The sequence below is a fragment of the Typopeltis vanoorti genome, chromosome 6, assembly GCF_054136105.1.
Source record: "Typopeltis vanoorti isolate ZY-2024b chromosome 6, IOZ_Tvanoo_1.0, whole genome shotgun sequence".
Lineage (NCBI taxonomy): Eukaryota > Metazoa > Arthropoda > Arachnida > Uropygi > Thelyphonidae > Typopeltis > Typopeltis vanoorti.
In genome coordinates, this window is record NC_143554.1 from 64,590,945 (window position 1) to 64,611,524 (window position 20,580).

General features: G+C 35.1%; 1 protein-coding gene across 6 annotated transcripts in view; it reads right to left on the reverse strand.

The window, feature by feature from the left end:
• Positions 1–20,138, reverse strand: part of LOC150105500 (natural resistance-associated macrophage protein 2-like) — a 244,546-nt gene extending 224,408 nt beyond the window's left edge. For 5 of the 6 annotated variants that reach the window (XR_016548450.1, XM_090394215.1, XM_090394212.1 and 2 more), the window contains exon 1: positions 20,025–20,131. The gene's annotated coding sequence lies outside the window, so the exon portion shown is untranslated. Of the gene's footprint in view, positions 1–20,024 lie in introns of all 6 variants that reach the window. The other variant, XM_090394214.1, reaches the window with a different exon arrangement.
• Positions 20,139–20,580: the final 442 nt, after the last annotated feature.

The following is a 20,580-nucleotide window of genomic DNA, read 5'->3' on the forward strand; positions in this document are numbered from 1 at the left end:
AAAAATTAGCTACTGTATACCTGGATATCAAAAATGCTAGGCACATGATAATTAAGAAAAATCTAATTATTAAATTCTAAAATTAAAGATTATATATAGACTCAAAAATCAGATTGCATTTTTCATCTCATCATGAGTAATAATTACTACAGCAACAAGCTCTGACCAAACTAAGCACAGAAATTTTAAAAGCATTACCTGTATTTTTAATTTTTACAGAAATTTTATATATATTTTATTAAGGATTTCCAAAATAATAAAGTGTAATTTGGAGGATTTTTGCTATTAATAAATAGAAAAATTACACTTCCTTATTATTTCTGCACCCGATGAAAAGGCATATAAATTTTCATAAGAACATATAACTCAAATAAAACAGCATCTCACACATGTATACATATATACATGTGTGAGACACTTCAATACTAGTACGATTTTTTTGAAGAGTGACCAAAGTAATGAAACTAATTTTGATTTATATGCATCTGGTAAGAATCCTGCACGCTTATCTATGTTTTTACTTGCATGCACCAAAAATAGTTGTGTACAATATACAGTGATCTCAATTATCTAACCTTCAAATGAATAAACTTTCAATAACCAACCTTTAACTGGTTTAGCATATCAAATGACTTATGGTACAGCACCATGTAATTATACCTTCAGTTATCCAACGCTTCAATTATGTGACCAGCAAATTGATCAGTTATCCAACTGTGGTTGGATAACTCAGGAATTACTGTAAATAAATACAGAGAAATTAAATACGTGGTCTGTGGTATGGTCTTAGATGAATGACAAATTCAGTATTGGTATGAGGTGGAATGCCATCCTCCAAATCATTTCACTACATTTGGAGGATTGCAACTCTTACCACATTGCAAACTGTTTTGATTTTGTCGTCAGAAACCTGATAGTTACTTTTAACAACTGTCAGATTGTTTCACTGCTTATATTTTAATTTTTTTCTTGTAAAGACAAGCTCAAAGACCTATATATGAACTTTTCCAGAACAAACTTTTAGAAACATATATGCCTTAACAATTCATATCTGCAGCTTCGGTAAGAAACAAGACTTTCACCAACTAAGTTAGCAAAACAGTTGGTTGTTGTCGTCTTGTCCTTTGAAGAGTCTTAGATGTTTCCATGTACTCCTTGAACTGCTTTGGCTATGGTGATGATTTTGTTTGTATAGAGCTGATGTTCAGGATTAGGGTCTATTGCTTGCAAGGCTGCTGTAATTGTTGGACAGGTAAAAATGTGAGTGGGTGTCAGTTCAGTATTAGGAACAGTTGTTGCAGTTTCTATATGTTCTCATATCATCTGTATTGATCTTCATTCCTCTATAATGTCCTGTTTGTAGTCTTGCTATCATGGTGGATGTCTTTATGTCAGCACTGATTTCAGGAATTTGATGTTGTATCACTGATTTCAGTGGAATTAGTTTAGCTTTTGCTAGTGTGTTAGCATCAGCAAGAGTTATCATGCGAGTTTCTTGGTTGAATTCTCTGGCCTCTTTTGCTAATTTATCAGCTGCTTCATTATAATTAATGCCTGCATTAGCAGGATGCCTACAGAAACAGTTGGTAAAATCATTTCTATTGTTTTGTTGATATTCACTGGGATTTCAAATGATGTTGGCAGCAAAATTATTTGAAATCAGTTGTTTTGCTTGCCAGCAAAGGTTGGTCGATTGGTAGAGCCTCTGCTACTAATGGTTTGCAAAAAAGCTAAGCAAGTTGAGCGTGGTTAGTAGATGGAAGGGAGTCAATCGTTTGATGCTGTTGGCACACTCTCCCTGGAGGTGTCACATAATGATAATAAAAAAACAAATCAAGAAAGGTTAACAAAAATCAAAAATCCACATTTCCTCTGACCAACTCAAGTGTTTTAAACAACTGCTTCAAAAATTATTTATATGAGAAATTTAGTTTGTTTAACTATAGCAGATTAAACAGAATGGTCTACTTTAGAGAAACATTGAGATATGAGGACATTCAGATACCAGCTATGATCAGCAAGAAATATCAACCAGATTGACCACCAAATTATCCAGACATGGCTTTGAATAACTGGTGACCAAAATAAAAAAAGCTTTATCTGATCACTGTGAATATTCAAATCTCGTGATTCAAACTTTTCAAGCAATTATAGAAGAAAATATGATAGCACAACAGTACATTTAACAAATTTACACAGTTTCCACAATAACCCAACTTACCACACTCCCAATTTCTTTTTCTTTCTTTCTTCTCTATACAAAGTATAATGATAATGCTACTGTTTTAAATATATTAAACTTGTTGCTATACTATTGTACTTTGCTGAAAACTGTTATCATCACTGCCTGTGTGTAATAAAAAGAAGAACTGAAAATTAATATAAAGAAACCAAGAAATTTCATTCTTGTTTAATCCTTTATCCAAGTGTAAGCAACTTGCTCTAATCTAGTCTTTAATGATGTGTTACACCTTTTCACTACTTATATATGGGAAACATGACTTTTGCATTACTTCAACCTTGGTATCTCTTCTGGGGTCTGGCTCTCACTAATGAGATTTCAAAGTTAAAACTGGCCTGGGCAGTGGTCCTGTCCTTCCCATAATGCACAGCATTATACAAACCTGAAAGGATGTGTGCTTGGCATTATGGGATTAGTATCCCATAATACTAATAAGAAATCATAGCTCCTACTTATATAAGTAGCCTAGTGGTGAAGATACTCACATTACAAACTTTGTTTATACTTGGATAAAGGATTAAACAAGAATATAATTTCTTGGCATCTTTAATTTAATTTAGAACAAAATGAAACACTTTCAAAAACTCAAAGCATGCTGCCATGAACAGTGTAAAAATAACTTTGTGAATGAAAGATGAATTATCTATACCATCAAGTGCATAAACTGGAGCTAGCTTATGGGCAAATTTGAAAATCCAACCTACAAAGTTAAAATATTGGTTAAAAGTTTCTGTAATAATCGATAAAACAATATTTTAAGGACTATTCATAGTTTCAAAAATTTAGAACTTTTTTTTTTCATTTCCTGAGATCAAATACTGCAGACCCTCTTACGAAGATATTGGGAGTCTGATTGTCACAATTACCAGGTACTTCCAAATTAAGTACCTAAGGAATCCAGTATTATCTACATACCACACTGATTAGAAAAATTATCATTATGAAACAGGGATAGGATGTCCCTACCTCATTATGATAATTTCTCTCAACATCAATAAATGCACACAGTAGGATTGCACTTCTTTGTGATTAAACACAACATAATTTATCAACTTATCAATTCACTCATATTACATCTGACAGTTTTGGTTTCTTTTATGATACTTCCTCATTACTGTCATCTTCTTTATCCCTAACAAGAACCTCACTGGCAATTTCTTCTGGAATCAATATATGGAGAACAAGATCATACTCATCTTTCGTTAGCCACATCTCAAAAGTGCTGTCTCTCTCATTTAAACAATTACAGGATCTCCACAGCTAACCATCACTAGCCTGTAAATTTTCTGCTTTCAAATGCTTAGCTTTGAATTAGTGTATCTGCAAAGACTGCTAATTTCACATATTCCTATAGTGATCCAAAAATTTCAGAGCCAATAGAATGTTACTTCCAAATGCCATAAGTCCATTCATATTTCATTAAGATATGAATACTAATGATTTCTTTCTCAACTGAAATGCCCAGAACAAAAAGAGCAGTCTATTCTTTATGCTCTATGTTGACAGTAGCATCTAAAAGATAAAGATTGGTCAGAAACACACAGATTTTTAGTTAATCAAAGAACGGTATAGTAGAATGAAACTAGATACCAGACAATATTGTTTCGGGTACTATGAAGCAATGACAATACTATCCAGATTTTTCTTTACTGTATCCTCATATCAAACCAATATCCCTGAAGTTTGAAGTGACTATATCCATGCTCAAACAACATTTGAGAACTGTATACTGCAGTGCAACATTACAGTATAACTGAATATTTTACTTTATTATAAGCATAACTTACCATAAAGTCATTTCTAATTATACACATAGACTGGTTTCCATAAATTAAGGAACAAAGAGACAAATCTTGATACCTCAAAAACAATATATATGATGAATTGTTATGTAATTTAGTGAATATATGAGATGTGAAAAAAACACCCACAAAAATTGTAAATAAAGTTTAATTCAATAACAGATGGGTAACATGAAGATAATAGTCAAAAACAAGAGGTCAAAATGAGATTTCAAAGCACCTCAAAGAATGCGGTCACCCCTCACATCACTACACTACTCACAATGTTTAATACCATTTATAATGATGTCCAGAAGCTGAGTTGGTAATAACCATTGCTCCTGAAAGTCCCACAAGGTATTTTTTTTTTATGTGGGGAGGGATGGGGGGGGGGATAAGAGCAGCAACCATCTACCTAGTACCTAGAGCATCCCAGACCACATCCATTTCAAACATCCTCTCCTGTAGAGCAAACTACCAGTCGTCTAACAGACTGCCTTAGCAAAGCCTTCTGTGCACAATGGAAGAAGATACCAATATTCCTATAACTGATGCAAGGTTAGATCTTAGCTGATCTAAGTGAGTATCACTGATCATGTAATACTCACTTGGGAAGTGGCTAAGTTTATGAATGTTCCATTCAGAAAGGGCAACATTCTAAACTACAAAGCAGGATGACAGATGCAGAAGGTTACTGAACTAACAAGCGCCCATTTTTGCTACCCCCCCCCCCGGTGTATCCTCATCACTAGATGAAGAGACTCAGGTGTGAGGAGGTATTAAAGCTATTTCACAAACTGATTAAGAATTCAGCAATAGGGGATAGGATATCAGTACAGATGCTAAAAGAGTGATGTGTTGAACTGGCTATTCCTTTGACCAAGCTATATAATGAATCGCAGAACAGGAAAGATTCTGCAGGAGTGGAAATAACGTATGGTAATCCCATTGCAGAAGGGTGGTGCAAAGACCGGTGAATCCAACTATTAACCAATCAATATCTCAAGAATGGTGGTGAATATTTCTGGAAAAGTTGGTTAGGACTCGCATTCAAAAATGGGTTGACAGAGAATCTCTACTTTGTGATGAAGAGCATGGATTTACTAATGGAAGATCATGTTTTAGCAACTTCATCACATTCTATAATAATGATACCATCGAGCTAGACAAGGGGAATTGATGCACCATGATACTTTTGAATTTTGCTAAGGCTTTTAACAGAATACAGCATGGAAGACTGTTGCATAAACTGGAGAATATGGGATCAGATTATAAACTGTTGGCATGGATAAGAAGATGGCTGACTGACATACCAAAAAGTGGTATATTGGAGATGAGTCTGCAAGATTTAAGGTAACCAGTGGTGTAACACAAGGATCAGTTCTTGGTTCACTGTTATTCAATCTGTACCTTAATGACATTGGGAAGGATTTAGTAGGTGACACATAGCTATATGCTGATGATGCAAAAATACATAGGTAACCAGGAATGCAGTGATATGCATACTTGCAGAATGATTTAAATAGACTGGATTTGTGGGCATAGGAAAATAGATGTCAGTAAATATAGAGTCATGCACTTCGGCATGATTAGATATGCAATGTCATGTTATATTGGTGATATTATGCTAGAAGAACTGATGAAGCTAGGGATCTTTAATAGATAGGAAGTTGAAGTTCATGGCCATGTAGCAAAGACTGCAAATACAATTCAAAAAATAACTGCAATGCTGAAACTAACTTTGACATCTAGAGATAAAGATTTCATTTTGCATATTTACAAGGTCTTGATAAGATCTCACTGACTATTGTGCCAGGTCTGGTCTCCTAGTTTCTGTCATGATTCTGATATAGTGGAGAGAGTCCAAAGGAGCGTGTTAAAAATGATTGTGGAATACTGATTATGAAGACAGATTGAGAATTTGTAAACTGCAGCCACTAGAAAACGGGAGAAAGAGGGGTTATATGATTGAGATTTACAAACTTCTGAAAGAGTCATATAGGATTTTAGTTGACAGTTTTTCATTTTATGGAGGGTGGGAAAAGGATGGGAAGGCACCCTTGGAAAGTGAGAATGAATACCATCAAGAAAGGGGGTGAGATCTAGATTTTTCTCTCAGAGCGGTGCATGATTGGAATGGATTGCCACTGGATGTTGTGCATGCAAACAGCATGAATGAATTCAAGAACATGTATGATAGCATGTGGTATGAGGCTGACCTCCCTTTAGGTTTTTTTTTTTTTTTTTTTTTGACAAAGTTTACTATCCTCTTCACAAATACAGATTATTTACACGTATACAACTAAAGTACTATTATTACATTTTTGTTTACTACAAATATTCAGTACAAGATGCTCGGCAAATATCTTATTTAAATTGCATAAATAATGATATTAACAATGAATTTCACATACCTATTTACAATGATTCACTTTTTATTAAATCAATAATATTTACTTGTTTCTTTAGGTGGCATTTCTGCTTTCTTCCTCAAAGCTTTGAAAGTTTACTGAAAGTTTATCCACAAGGAGATGTGTTTTGCATTATAGGAAATACTGAGACAGGAGTGTTGGTATCTTGCTCCACCTTTGCAACGAGTTTCCCTGGTGTTGTACCACCTTACCCCAGTCCTGAAGATACTTTCAGGCACAAACTTTGTTTGCTCACACTTGGATAAAGGATTAAACTAAATTTATTATACTCTAACCAAGTGAAAAATAAACTTTCAACATCTTTCTCTAAATCCAGAGTAATTTATTAAAAAAGGGTGGCACACCATTTGGCAACTCCTATAGGTAGAGATGACCTGCTAACTTCTGCCTGGTATCTGCACTTGGGCCTGGCTCCCACTGAAGAGACCTCAATAAAGGTTGAAACTAGTCTGGGTAGTGGCCCTTCCTTTAATGCATAACATTAGACATATCCGCAAGGAGATGTGTTTTGCATTATAGGAGATACTGAGACAGGAGTGTTGGTAGCTTGCTTCACCTTTGCAACGAGTTGCCCTAGTGTTGTACCACCTTACCCCAGTCCTGAAGATACTTTCAGGCGCAAACTTTGTTTGCTCACACTTGGATAAAGGATTAAACTAAATTTATTATATTATTCCTCAAAGCTTTGCAGAGCTTATCTGAGGAAGATAACAGATGGTGGTGGTTTCGTGGTTTTGTTTCTATATCCATTGCAAGCCAGGTGTTCATTTTACTGTTTATATGTATGTGCTTGGAAACTTATATGTATACATATACAAATGCTTTTTTCCAGTTAACGTGTAGAGGTGAGTACACGTACCCATGGACTACTACTACTGCTTGAGCACGGTTTAACTTTTTTTTAAAATGGTTGGATTTGGATATGGTGTGTTTATGTCCTTTTAGTGGTGTTTGAGAGGGGGGTATGTTATAGGTAGGTGTGTGAGAGAGAGTAATTTCTCTAATTTTCATTCTTGCTATAATATTTATATAGCACTTGTTTTAGCTCACTGTAGGTCCCTAGATTTCTGTCATCGAACAGCAGTTTGTTTATCATGTCAGGTCTGTAGAAGTTTTGGGTGGCTTTGCCATGATTATTGTACTTATATGTTATATAGTTTGTTGACTGTGGTCTTGTTATCTGATATGTTGTTCTGATTACTCTGTAGGTTAGACTGAAGTAATGTTTTAGTATGACTGTATAGTGGCATAAGTGTTTCACTTTAAATATTTTGTGTTCTGTCCTTGCTGCCTGTATATGTGGGGGTTTGTTCTCTTTTTTTCCCAGAATATCAGTTTTACCATTTTATTTTGCAACCATTGTAATCTGTTGAGTTTGTAGTCTGTGCAGAATTCGTAGGATGTAATTGCATATCTTAAAATGTTTTCACATAATGATTTATAGATTAGTATTTTTGGGTATGTCAGAGCAATGTCTTTTAATCGATATAGTTTGCTTGCTATTATCCTGAGTTTGTTGCATAGGTAGTTTATATGGCTATTCCAACTTTGGTCAGCATCAAAGTGAAATCAAAGATAGCATTTGTTTCCACCTGTGTGATGGTTGTGGTTTAGGATCAATGCTTCGCATATAGGAGGATGGAAGTCAGATGGCAAGACATTTAGTTTCTATGGGCGAGATATGGGGGTTTTTGAATATCAATAGCTTTGTTTTTCCAGGGCTTAATATATATATATATATATATATATATATATATATATATTATCCAGTGCAGCGTGTGGTCTGCGTATTGAAAGATTTTACTTTTTAAAGAAAGATGGCTTATGTCGTGAGTGTATATGTTAAACAGAATGGGAGATAGAACAGCTCCTTGTGGTACTCCACAGGTTACCGGTACCTCTTTGCTGTACGCTGATCATATACGTGGAATGTGCTATCTGTTTTTCATGTATGCTTTAAATCACTGGAGTAGACGACCTCTGATTCCGACGTGTTAGTTTGTTCAACAAGGTCTTGGGTGGTGTCAAACGCTTTTGTTAGGTCAATGAAGACGACTAATACTATTCCATTTTTATCCAGTGCAGCGTTTATTAGGTCTGTGAAATCTTCCAGGAGTGTTGCTGTTCCTTTATTTTTTTGAAAGCTATATTGTGTTTTGGGGATGATTTGGAATTTTTCAATGTATGCGGAGAGTTTGCAATACACAATGCGCTCCATGATTTGGTTGATTACAGACAATGTGGCAATGGGTCTGTAATTACTTATGTTTCTTTTTCCATGTTTGTGTATGGGAGTGATTAATGCTCTTTAGTGTTTCTGGTATGTGCCGCGATTTGAAGATTTTATTTAACAGTTTTAATAGTTTTAACAGTTTTATAACTGGACATAGTTGTTTGAGTGTTTTTTGATGTCTTTTGGTTTGATTCCATCCATCCCTGGTCCTTTGTTAGGGTTAATTTGTTGTATTGCTAGTGATAGTTCATTTTGTTACTGTGGGAAAGTACATTGACTGGATTGCTTGTGGACCTAGTGAAGAATGTGTGAGGAGAAATTGTTTCCTGTAGTTTTTGGACAGAGTTCACGAAGTGCTGATTAAAGTTGTTTGCCAAATGTTTGAGGGATTTGGGCTCACAAGCAAAGCTGTGTTTTATTGTTTCTCAGGCAATGGCTCTGTGTGTATTGTCGAGCATTTCATTGATCAGGTGCCAGGTTCCTTTATGTTGTTCTCAGCTGTTGTTAATTTGTTTCTATAATAGTTTCTTTTTGCCATTCTTTGTTAAGAGATTCCGCTTTCTTTTATATTCAGCTTGTAGAACTGTATTGTTAAGTGACTTCTTAAGTTATTTCAATAGGGCATGTTTTCTTTGTATGTCTAATAACATGTTGTTTTATCCATAGATTCTGTCTAGTTTGGGAGCGTGTTTTTATTTTTGTTAATGCTTTGTTATATATTTTATTAAATGTAAATTTAAGATTATTATATACAGCATCAACAGAGTCTAAAGATGCTATCTACATCCAGTCTGTTTTTCTGATTTCATCGTTTACTATTATTTCATTTAGGATGCTATTATACTGTTGTGTAGTCTCAGTGAGTTTTAAGGGTTCTAGTTCAGTGTGTAACTGTAATGCAGTGATATAATGGTCTGCCAGTTTCCACGTTATGATGGCTGCTGTGTAGCTGTTTGGAGGGGGCCCGTATATTTATGTGGTCAATACAAGATGAGGTGATTGTATTTTCAACTATCTCTTCTCATGTATACGATTGTATGGATGGGGTTATGTTATATACTGATAAGAGGTCTAGGTATTGTTCTATGTTATTTATGTTCCTTATGTTTATATTCTTGTCTTATCAAGTATTCTGAGGCACCTTTTTCCATGGCTGAAAGTCATCTGTTTAATTCATCAAGAAATTTTATAGTGCTTAAATTGGGTGGTCTGTATATTGTGTTTAATATCAAGGAGTTCTCTCATTTGATTTTCACTTCTATGCATATGTTCTCTGCAAATTCTAATTTATAGTTTATTTTTATTACTTCTAATTTATGTTTGGTAAATATTATTATACCACTGCCTCGTTTAGTTTGTCTGTAGTGTTTGTGTTGTTGAAAGTTTGGTATTTGGTAGATGGTTGCCTCTTCATTTGTTATAGATACCTCTGTCAGTATTGAAATGTCTATGTTGTCTATATCTTCCTTCAGATAAGCTTGCAGGGTCAGCCAGTGCTTTTGAATGCTCCTGATGTTGATGTGGAGAATGGATAGTCCTTTTTTGGGGGGGGTAGTTTGTTTCCATTCTGTTATCGATTTCAGAATGTGGCAGTTTTCATGTTCCGGGGTGACTACATCTGCTTGGTGGTCTGCATTCATGTAGGTTGATATGTTGTTCCCTTCTTTACGACTCGTCAATGTTTAATGTGGCAGCCTGTTGAGGTCTTCTATGGATTTTATTTGGATTGGCTTTGCATCTTGTGTCTTTTTATGGAATATTTTGCTGTCTTTTATTCATATAAACTGGTAATTTTTGTTTTTACTTTCCTTGTATGGTAGAATAGTTTCTGAAAATATAGCATTAATTAAGTATTCGTACAAGTATATTGTGGTACTGTTATTCAGATTCTATTCAGGGTTCTATTCAGATTCTTCATCATCAAACTCCTGCCATGTACCCTCAAGGGGTGTACAGGATATGATAGTACTACATGAAAAAAATTACATCATTATTAATTTCCTATCTACAATTTTCCTCCAAATCAGTCTGTTACTTGTCAAGACTCCAACATTATCAGAGCTTATATTTCTATCGTCTAAAGCACTTTGTACCGTATCAATCCACCTATATCTTGGTCTTCCTCTGGGTCGTTTTGCTGCCAACCTGGCAGAGAACACTTGTTTTGCTAATCTTTCCTCGCCCATTCTGTTTAAGTGACCATACCACCTGAGACTAGCTCTGCTAACGCATTCCTGGATGCTGACAATGTCAAGTTCTTTCCTAATATCCTCGTTTTTAATATGATATTGCCATTGATGCCATCTGTTCATGCCTCTAATCTTTCTCAGGACTCTCATATCTGTGGTCTCTAGTCTTTGGTCAAGTGTTTTACTTCTGACCCAGCTCTCAGATCCATAAGTTAAAACTGGTTTGAACACTGTCTTGTATACAGCTAATTTAGTATTCCGACTAATTTCTCTCTTATTCCATATGAATTTATTCAATTGACTTCCCACCATACCAGCTTTGCTGATTCTGTTGTCTATTTCTATATTTAATTTACCGTCTTCAGTAAAAATCGTGCCTAAATAGCTGAAATGTTTTACTTCTTCCACAGGTTCTCCATTCACAACACACTTGACATTTTCAATGATTCTGCCTATTTTCATTGTCTTTGTCTTTTTATTGCTGACCTTCATACCATATCTATTACAACAGCTATTCAATTTAGTCAGAGAATCTTGCAGACTTGTAGCGGATTTATTTAGAAGTATAACATCATCCGCATAAAGCAAAGAGCTGACATTAACATCTCCAATTTTGATATCATGTTCAATACCACGCTCCTTCATAATGTGATCCATATAGATAATGAATAACAGAGGGGATAATGTACATCCTTCTCTCACACCAGATTTAACATTAAACCATCTTCCTGTACTTCCTTCAATTCTAACTGCTGACTTTCAACTCAAATAAAGACTAAGTATTGCTTGATATAATGCCCCATTGACACCATATAACTGCAGCGTATTGAATAGCTTCTCTCTTGGCACTTTGTCATATGCCTTTTCCAGATCGACAAAACTTAAATACAGATCTTTGTTATATTCCCATGCTTTCTCGACTATTTGTCGTAAAGTGAAGATCTGATCCTGACAGCCTCTATTTGGCCTGAATCCAGCTTGATCTTCACCAAGCTTTTCTTCCACAATTCTTCTCAACCGTTTCTCAAGTATACTTGCATAGATCTTGCCAGAAACACTCAGTAGGGAAATACCTCTGTAATTCTCACATGCAGTTTTATTTCCCTTTTTATATATGGGTACTACGAGATCTCTACTCCAATCATCGGGAATTCGTCCCTCTGTCCAGGTTTTCTGAACTATGCAGTGCAGACACTGTAAGACTCTTATACCACCATACTTCAGCATTTCAGGTCGAATATCATCTACTCCTGCTGCCTTTCCACGTTTCAAGAATTTGATTACTTTTTCTACTTCAAGTATGGATATGTATTCCTGACTGCATGCCTGGTCAGTGTTTTTTACCACTGTGCTGTCATCACTGATTGTTTCATTTAGCAGTTTTTCAAAGCAATTACTCCATACTTCAAGGATATCTTTTTCTCCCGTTTTCATGTCACCTTTATCATCTCTAATTCCTTTTACAGCACTCTTTCCTCCATTCTTAAGCTTCTTCAACAACCTCCAGAATATTTTGCCACCTTCTTGATATTTATTTTCTATATTCTTGCCAAAGTCCTCCCATGACTTTTGTTTAGCTAGTTTTACACAGTGTTTAGCATTCTTGCATTTGTCTCTATATTCTCTAAGAGCACAAGCTAACTTATTTGACAGTAACTTTTGGTATGCTTTCTTCTTTTCCTTCACTGCCTCTTTAACTTCCTGTGTCCACCAGGGAGTTCTGATTTTTTTATCCTTACAGACAACCTCACCACATGCCTCTCTGGCAGAATCAATCAATGTTTTCTTCAGAGTTTGCCACTGAATCCCCAAGGTTTGATTCCTGTTCTCAAACTCTTCCATTTTTTCTTCAATAATCTTTGTGTATTTTCGTCTACAGCTCACATCTGAGAGCTGCTCAACTTTTATTCGCTTTAAAACTTTCTTACATGTTATTCTTTTCAATATGAAATTCAATTTTATCCTGCTCAAGACTAAATAGTGATCACTTTCAATTTTAAATCCTCTGTACACTCTGGTGTCCTGCACCAGGGAGAAAACATCACTATCAACAATAACATAGTCAATGAGACTTTTCTTATTCCTAGCCTCTTCTCTCCATGTGAATTTGTGCACATTTTTATGTTGAAACATGGTGTTAGTAATAACCAGTCCACGTCCTGATCAGAAATCCAACAGATATTTGCCATTATTATTAGCTTTGCTCTTTTCTCCAAATTTTCCCAAAATATTTTTGTATGTCTCACAATCATTTTCTACTCTGCTATTTAGATCCCCAATAAGGACCAACTTTTCATTTTTCATTGTGTCAGTTAATTTTTCTATAGCCTCAAAAAATTCCTCCACTTCTACCTTAGTAGAACCTTCTGTGGGACCATAGGCACAAATAAGTCTCATTGTCCAGTTCCCAATTCTCATATTTGCCCACATTACTCTACTTGAGACTGACTGCCATTCAAGAAGATTAGCCTCGTATTTTGTGTTGAATACTATGGCTACTCCTTTTCCTTGATTGTCATTGCCTGAATATAACATTTTGTATTTATTGCTCAGAAAGATCTCACCAGTTTTGGTCTTTTTTGTTTCAGTCACCCCCTATTATGTCGATCTGGTACTTATCTAATTCCTCAGCTAGCTCCATTTCTTTGCCATTCAGTCTTCTTACATTGATAGTACCGATCTTTAACTCTGGTGATGTTGAGTTGGGGTTTATTTTCAGATTTGTTCCAGTAGCTGACTTTTCGCCGTTCGCCCTGGTTCCCTGGCGAAAACAACGGGGCCTTGTTTAACCAGGCAACGCCCCAGCCGGCGTGAAATTTTGTCATGTTGTACCATCATTCTATATTTTGGTTTAACCAATAAGAATACAATTTGGTCGGCTAAATCCCAAATTGCCAGCCCATCCTCGTCCGTTCAGTATCCAAGTAGATACCCAACAGGGTGCACCACGAGAAGGTGAGGATTTTACATTAGGTCAGACCCCCTGGTCTGTTCTCCGCATTCCTTTAAAGGCTATGTGGAGGTCTCCTCTCAGTTATACAGCTTTGACCCTTAAGCACATTCTTGGCTACTGGTTTTTTAATCCTGCTAACTTTTATGAGGTTAACTTTTGTTGGGCTGTCATTTATTATCTATGACATCTTAATAATAATAATAGTGTGTGTATTTTTGATTTATTTCATACATAATCTGTAAACCTTGCTCTACAGACCAAACATAAAACACCCACACAACCTGTTGTTTGGGATGCAGGTAACCACTCAGCGAACCAGGCTGGCAATACACACACACGCTGCTTATTTTGTAAAACAATAGGTGCTGGTACTCTTTCTTTGGAATACTATGTAAATGTGTATTTTTTATACACATTTACATCTGCATGTTATGTATCTGCATATTTAGTATCTGCATGTTATGTCACCATTAATAAAAAAGGTGTCAGTATATACGTATTGCATACCATCCCCTGCCAAACACGTACTCTGTGTGTGTGTGTGTGTGTATATATATATATATGTGTGTGTGTGTGTGTGTGCACGCAATGATATGGAAACATACACAATTAGTACATAATCCTAAGAAGCTCCTCACACCAACACTTTTGCTTCATGTGCCAATGTTGTTTGACCTAGGGGGAAAAAAACAATGAAATATCAAAGTGAAGTCTACATGTCTGACAAGTCCATAGCTGGGTCCAAAGTGCTCAAATTATTAAAAATCCAGCTACAAATATAACTGATTTAAAAAAAATTAAACCAATCATCTCATCCACTTGATAATGGGTTGAGTCCACTAAGAAGAAAGGTTCTCCACTTATCGCGATCTTTAGCCATCTCACTCATGACTCTATAGCTGGGTAGATGGGAATGTTCTTTCAGCAACTTTATCCAAGTACTTCTTGGTCTGCCTCTAGGTCTTTTTCTTCCTATATATCCATTCAGAGCTAAATATGGGAGTCTATGAGGGGCAATTCTCTGAATATGACCAAACCATCTCAGTTGATGCTTAATGATTGTGTCTATTATATTATCTGGGAAGTTTAAATCTGTTCTGACTTGATCATTAGCTTGTGTTCCATCCAGTGAGTGTTATTAATTTTTCAAATGCATTTCAAATGCTTGAAGTTTCTTGATTGGTTGTTGAGTTAATCTCCAAGCTTCTGAGGAATAAGTAGCCGTTGGGATATTAATTGTTTTATATAATTTTAATTTTAGACTCATTGGGATTTTTTTTATTTTTCTATATTTTGTTTAGTTTATTCATGTTGGTCCAACCTAGGTTTAGCCTGTGTTTTAATGTTTCCATATTGTTGAGGTTACTAGATATAAGACTGCCAAGATAAACATATTATTAACTTGTTCCAGCAGATGATTTTCGAGATTTATAGAAATATTTTCTCCTTCTGTAACTATCTTCATTATTTTTGTTTTATGATGATTCATTTTCATGCCATAAGTTTTACAGGAGTCATTTAAAATATTAATATATTATTTGTACTTTGTTTTGTTTTATTTTTTCATAGAAATTAAACCAAATGAAACAGTTTATACAATGCATCTTGACCACATTAGAAAAAATTTACAATTTCCTTATTTTACACAGTTTCTAGTAAACAAGGAGATAGTTTAGTGCTGAAACTCTTTTTCTTGATGTTTCCACTTGAAAATTTTAATTAAAACAATTACTAACCATGATCTCATTTTTTATGCATATAGATATTCTTTGCAGTTTATGATATATGATTCAGATATTTTTGGACATTCTTCATTCAACATGACTACTAATCCATGTAGCAATGTTAGACATAATGGTTGGCTTAACCCAATATTCCACTTCATCACCAAAGATGTACTGATGGATTGGGTGTGGAACTATGCAGGCCAGTAAAGTATGACATTCTGAATCAAGCTGATGATGCAACATTTCATTATTCTGTGATATGATGATTTTGCATCACAATGCACTTCGAATGTTCTCATATCATATCAGTGCAGTTCAATGCCTGTAACTCAAGGAGTCTGCATACATTATTATCTCAGACCTCCAGAGAGTCAAGGACTCATCAAGGGAGGCTATAAATTTAGGACTATTTTATCCTAAACTTATAGTCACAAACCAATCAAGTCAGGTCGAGAGCCTCAAGAATCTTTTAGTATCCCTGACTATTATTATTATTCCTAAAATTATGCAAACACCTTGAATTCTTGGTGGAGAAATGCCAAGATTTCCACACCAAGTTTTCCTAAGAGGCAAGCGTCTTTTGGATTTTTAGAATTAGCTTCCTGAATCGTCTTATATTTTTGGCTCATGTGGCACTGTACATTTTCTGTACTGATTTTTTGTTATGCACTCTTTTACCAATGTCATGAAGAGACAAGCATTAGAAGGCATTCTACAATAAACCACTTCTAAAGTTTACTTGAAATCACAAGCGGAAGTAACAGGCAGCACAAGAAAGGGAAAAAAAAAAAAACACCAATGTTTCTAGAGCAGTGGTTCTCAAGTGCTGCCTCCAAGACACTTCCCTGAGGCCAACAGATTACACCTTTGTAAAATTCATTTACATATGAAAGGAAAATTTAGAAACTTAAATACAACATAATAGCATTTGATTACCCATATGATGTTTTTTTTTTTATTTTTTTTATAGTTGCAATTTAATAGCAAAGTATTACAGCAGTCACAATTTTACATCTGGTTCTACGAAACTCAAAAATATATACGTTTCTCAGATGAATTCAGGATAGTATTTTAAAGTTAAATAACTTATTAGTTACAGTTTATACAAAACTTTAGGAATTTTAGTATTGTTTCTGTGTAATATGCATATAAATTCCACCTGACTATCACTGTTATCATTAACTTAATAAAAGAGTTATGTGGCCACAAGATAAACCTTGAGACCATTTTACCAGAAAAAAACTCAAGTTTTTCCTGGCAACTTCAAGTCATTTATAACATGTTAATCTGTTATAACAAGCTAAACCTGAATGCAGTTTGGACATACAAAATATAATATAATACATACATTTGTGAAGCAAAGATGGCAATCATTAGAGATGAACAAGTAAATACATGTTTCCCACACTGTTTTAAAAAGTGCTTCAAATATTTTTTTGTCCAGCTATGCAAATAGCATTTAGTTCACAGATTTAAATAATTTTGTCATCACCACAACCAGGATAGTGGTGAGGGTAAAGTTGCAGGTTTGTCAACATGGGGTTCAAACCTTCTGTGAATCCATAGGATGTGGATGGTATGTGTTGCAAGCATCTATTATACTCTCTCCTGTCTGAATGTTATATTTGCATAATTTCTTTCCCTACACAATATTGTTATTATTACGGGTATCTCCATGGAGTCAGTAGACTCATCGCGGGAGACCCAAACTAGCAAAACAATATCTGTCATATCTCTTCTTGAATTCATTTACAGACGAAGAGCTCACAACTAAGTCAGGCAATGAATTCCACTCATTCAACACCCTCCAGGCAAAAAACCTTGTTCTGACACCTTTGTTAACCACACTCTTCTTTAATTTCCAGGGATGACCTCTTGTTCTTCCATCACTATCACACAGCTGAAACATTTCCCCTGCATCAATCCTATAAAAACCTTTCAGTAATTTAAATGTTTCTATCATATCCCCTCTTCTTCGCCTATCAATCAATCTCTGCAATCCACAAGCTCTCAATCTATCAATGTAGGGAGCATTTTTTACATCACTCACCAACTTGGTCACTCTTCTCTGAACCCTTTCCACAGCCTCCTCATCTCCAAGGAATCCAGGTGACCAGACCTGAGCACAGTAAGCCAAATGTGGAAGTATCAACGCTTTATAAAGGGGAATAATAACCTCTTTATCTCTGGATGTCAGTGTGTTCCTCAACAACCAAGTAATCCTATGTGCAATCTTGGACACCTTAGCAATGTGTCCTCTGAATTTCATCTCCCTATCTACCAACACCCCATAAATCCCTAGCCTCATCAATCTCTTGGAGTACCTTTCCATCAATGTAGTAAACAGCTGGTAATCTTTTAATCTTTTAATCCCAAAATGCATGACTTTACACTTTTCCACATTGAACTGACATCCATTATCTTTTGCCCATTTTACCAGCTTATTTAAATCATCCTGCAAATTTTCAACATCAGCTTGATTTTTTATTGCGCTACCCAACTTTGCATCATCAGCAAACAACTGAATATCTCCCTTTAAGCCATTTCCTATATCATTTATATACAAATTAAACAACAATGGCCCAAGCACAGAGCCCTGGGGCACACCACTGGTCACCTGCCTCATTTTGGACTCGGCTCCTCCATACACCACCTTATGGTATCTCTCCCTGAGCCATTCTCCTATCCATACTACCAAATTAGTATCCATTCCCATCTGCCCCAATTTGCGTAACAGTGTTCTATGGGGTATCCTGTCAAAAGCCTTAGCAAAATCCAGAAGTACCACTGTGTAGCCAGTTCCTTTGTCCAACTCAGATGTCATTCTATTATGAAAAGTTAATAGATTGCTAAGGCAGGATCTACCTTTAACAAAACCATGCTGGCCTCTATGGAGTATCATATTCTGATCCGTGACTATGAATATCAGTGACTTATTTCAAAGGAAAAGTAATTTCTTTTCATCACATGAATACAGGTGTTTCCAGCTAATGGGTATGCCATACTGACTGGGTTACAGAGGCTCTAAAATACAAATTCATAAAAATAATCATAATATGAGACTAACTGGAGTGGAGGAAGGTTGCAGTAGTTTCAGAATCACAGCTAAAACTGTGAAACTAATGCATTATGTCTGTAAATAATGTTCTACCAGTTTACCTATTTTACAGACAATGCATTAGTAATAATCCACTCCAGATAAGTGCATGAAGAGTGATATTTCATCCACATGGATATCAATGTGGTAAAGACTTGAGGCCATTGGGGGGGGGGGTCACTGAATTCTACCCTCACAAACAAGTGACCCTGAATACATTATTAACACAGGTAATACTAACCATATCACCTGTGCCATAAAAGGTATAAAATAACAAGCTGAGTAAATCATGAAGTTCATATTGTTGCTATTTAGATGGATGCAAGTCTAAGTGGAAGGCTGATGATGTGTGTATTATTATTAGCATATTAATAGTAACAAAATATAACGCACTAACCAATCATGATAATAGAAATCTGTACATTATTACAATTGGTTCTCCCCTTTCTAAACAGCAATACATATCCTGGGATTTACAGTCATGACTCTTACTAGTAGATGACATGGAACATTTCTTGCTCCAAAAAGAAAATGGGAGTTCACTGCCAGTTTCATAAACTTTTCGTCTTGCTGGCAACATTTCAGTTCTCTTAGAGCAGTCAAAGTCAGCGCAACTCCTGCTTTCTCTTAGCACAGGAAGATCCGAGTTCAAATCTTCTCAAGGATGCTTGACATCTCATGAAGTTTTTCCCAACTTCCTTTACTCCCAAACGAAAAAGAGTTACCTAGTCTCACACAAAGGAGCCAGCAGTGTGTCTCTCAAACTCTAATTTTTATATCCTGTAAAACATACAGTGAAGAATATAAGAGATTCATAACCATACTATCCTCATAGCCTTAGTCATTGCAGACGAAATTACACCAAATCGCAATTTTGTATCACTAAGAATTTTGACAGCAGGCCGTTGATTGACGTTGAAACATAACAAACAAAGCTAGTTTTACATAGCATTCAATACAAAAAAAAAACAAAAAAAACTGCACTTTATTTTCCCATAAAACAAGATTAGAAACTCTTACTTCTAATCGGGCGAGTTATTGCTTTTACTGTATAAAAGTAATAACACACTTCTAATCGTTTCACTGACAGAAAGAGAGAGAAGAAGAATGACAAATACACTAAACACTAAAAAACTGCTTTAAAATGATGAAATTGACGTTAACACGTCTGAAAACGAAATAGTAAATATGAAATTAAAAATTCTGATTATCAAGGACTAACGATAATCAAAAATAATAATTGTGTGCTTCCAAGTATCTCAATTTTCTAATTGCGCGATTTTCAAGTTCAAATATTTGCAGTTTCACTTTTAGAAAAAAAAAAAAAAAGTAAACGACGAAAAAAAAGTTAAAAATCCATCAAGACTTACTACTTGCTTCTTGGAAATAAGATACAGTTCAAAAAATTACAAAATATATATACATATACCAGCACTTCGCTATAAATGCATTCCACAGCACAAGAGCTATACGCCCGATTAAACTTCCCATCACTAGAGTTGAAAGTTCTGATGAGTATTAAACATGTGTACTGACACAGCGCTACCTGCAATAAATGATTTTAACATATGATCAAATTCTTGGAAAGTGCTATCATTTTATGAATCAAACCTTAACTTCCTGACATGAAAATATTGTATTTGCAAAATTATCGAAACAACATTCTTTATATATATAAATTGTAATAAATTATTTCCATTAAAGAAGTAGCTACAAGAGCAAATATTACTTTTCTATCGAATTATGTAAATAATACAATATTTTAAAGGTTATCCATTTATTGACAACTTCTATTAGGAAGAAGAGAAACAATAGTTTATTTTTAATAAAAGCATGTAGCGATGATGATCTTAAAGAAGTAAACTGCACTAACGTCATATACATCCCTGAAAAGCTCAATATTTTCAAAGAGAGTTGATCATTCCA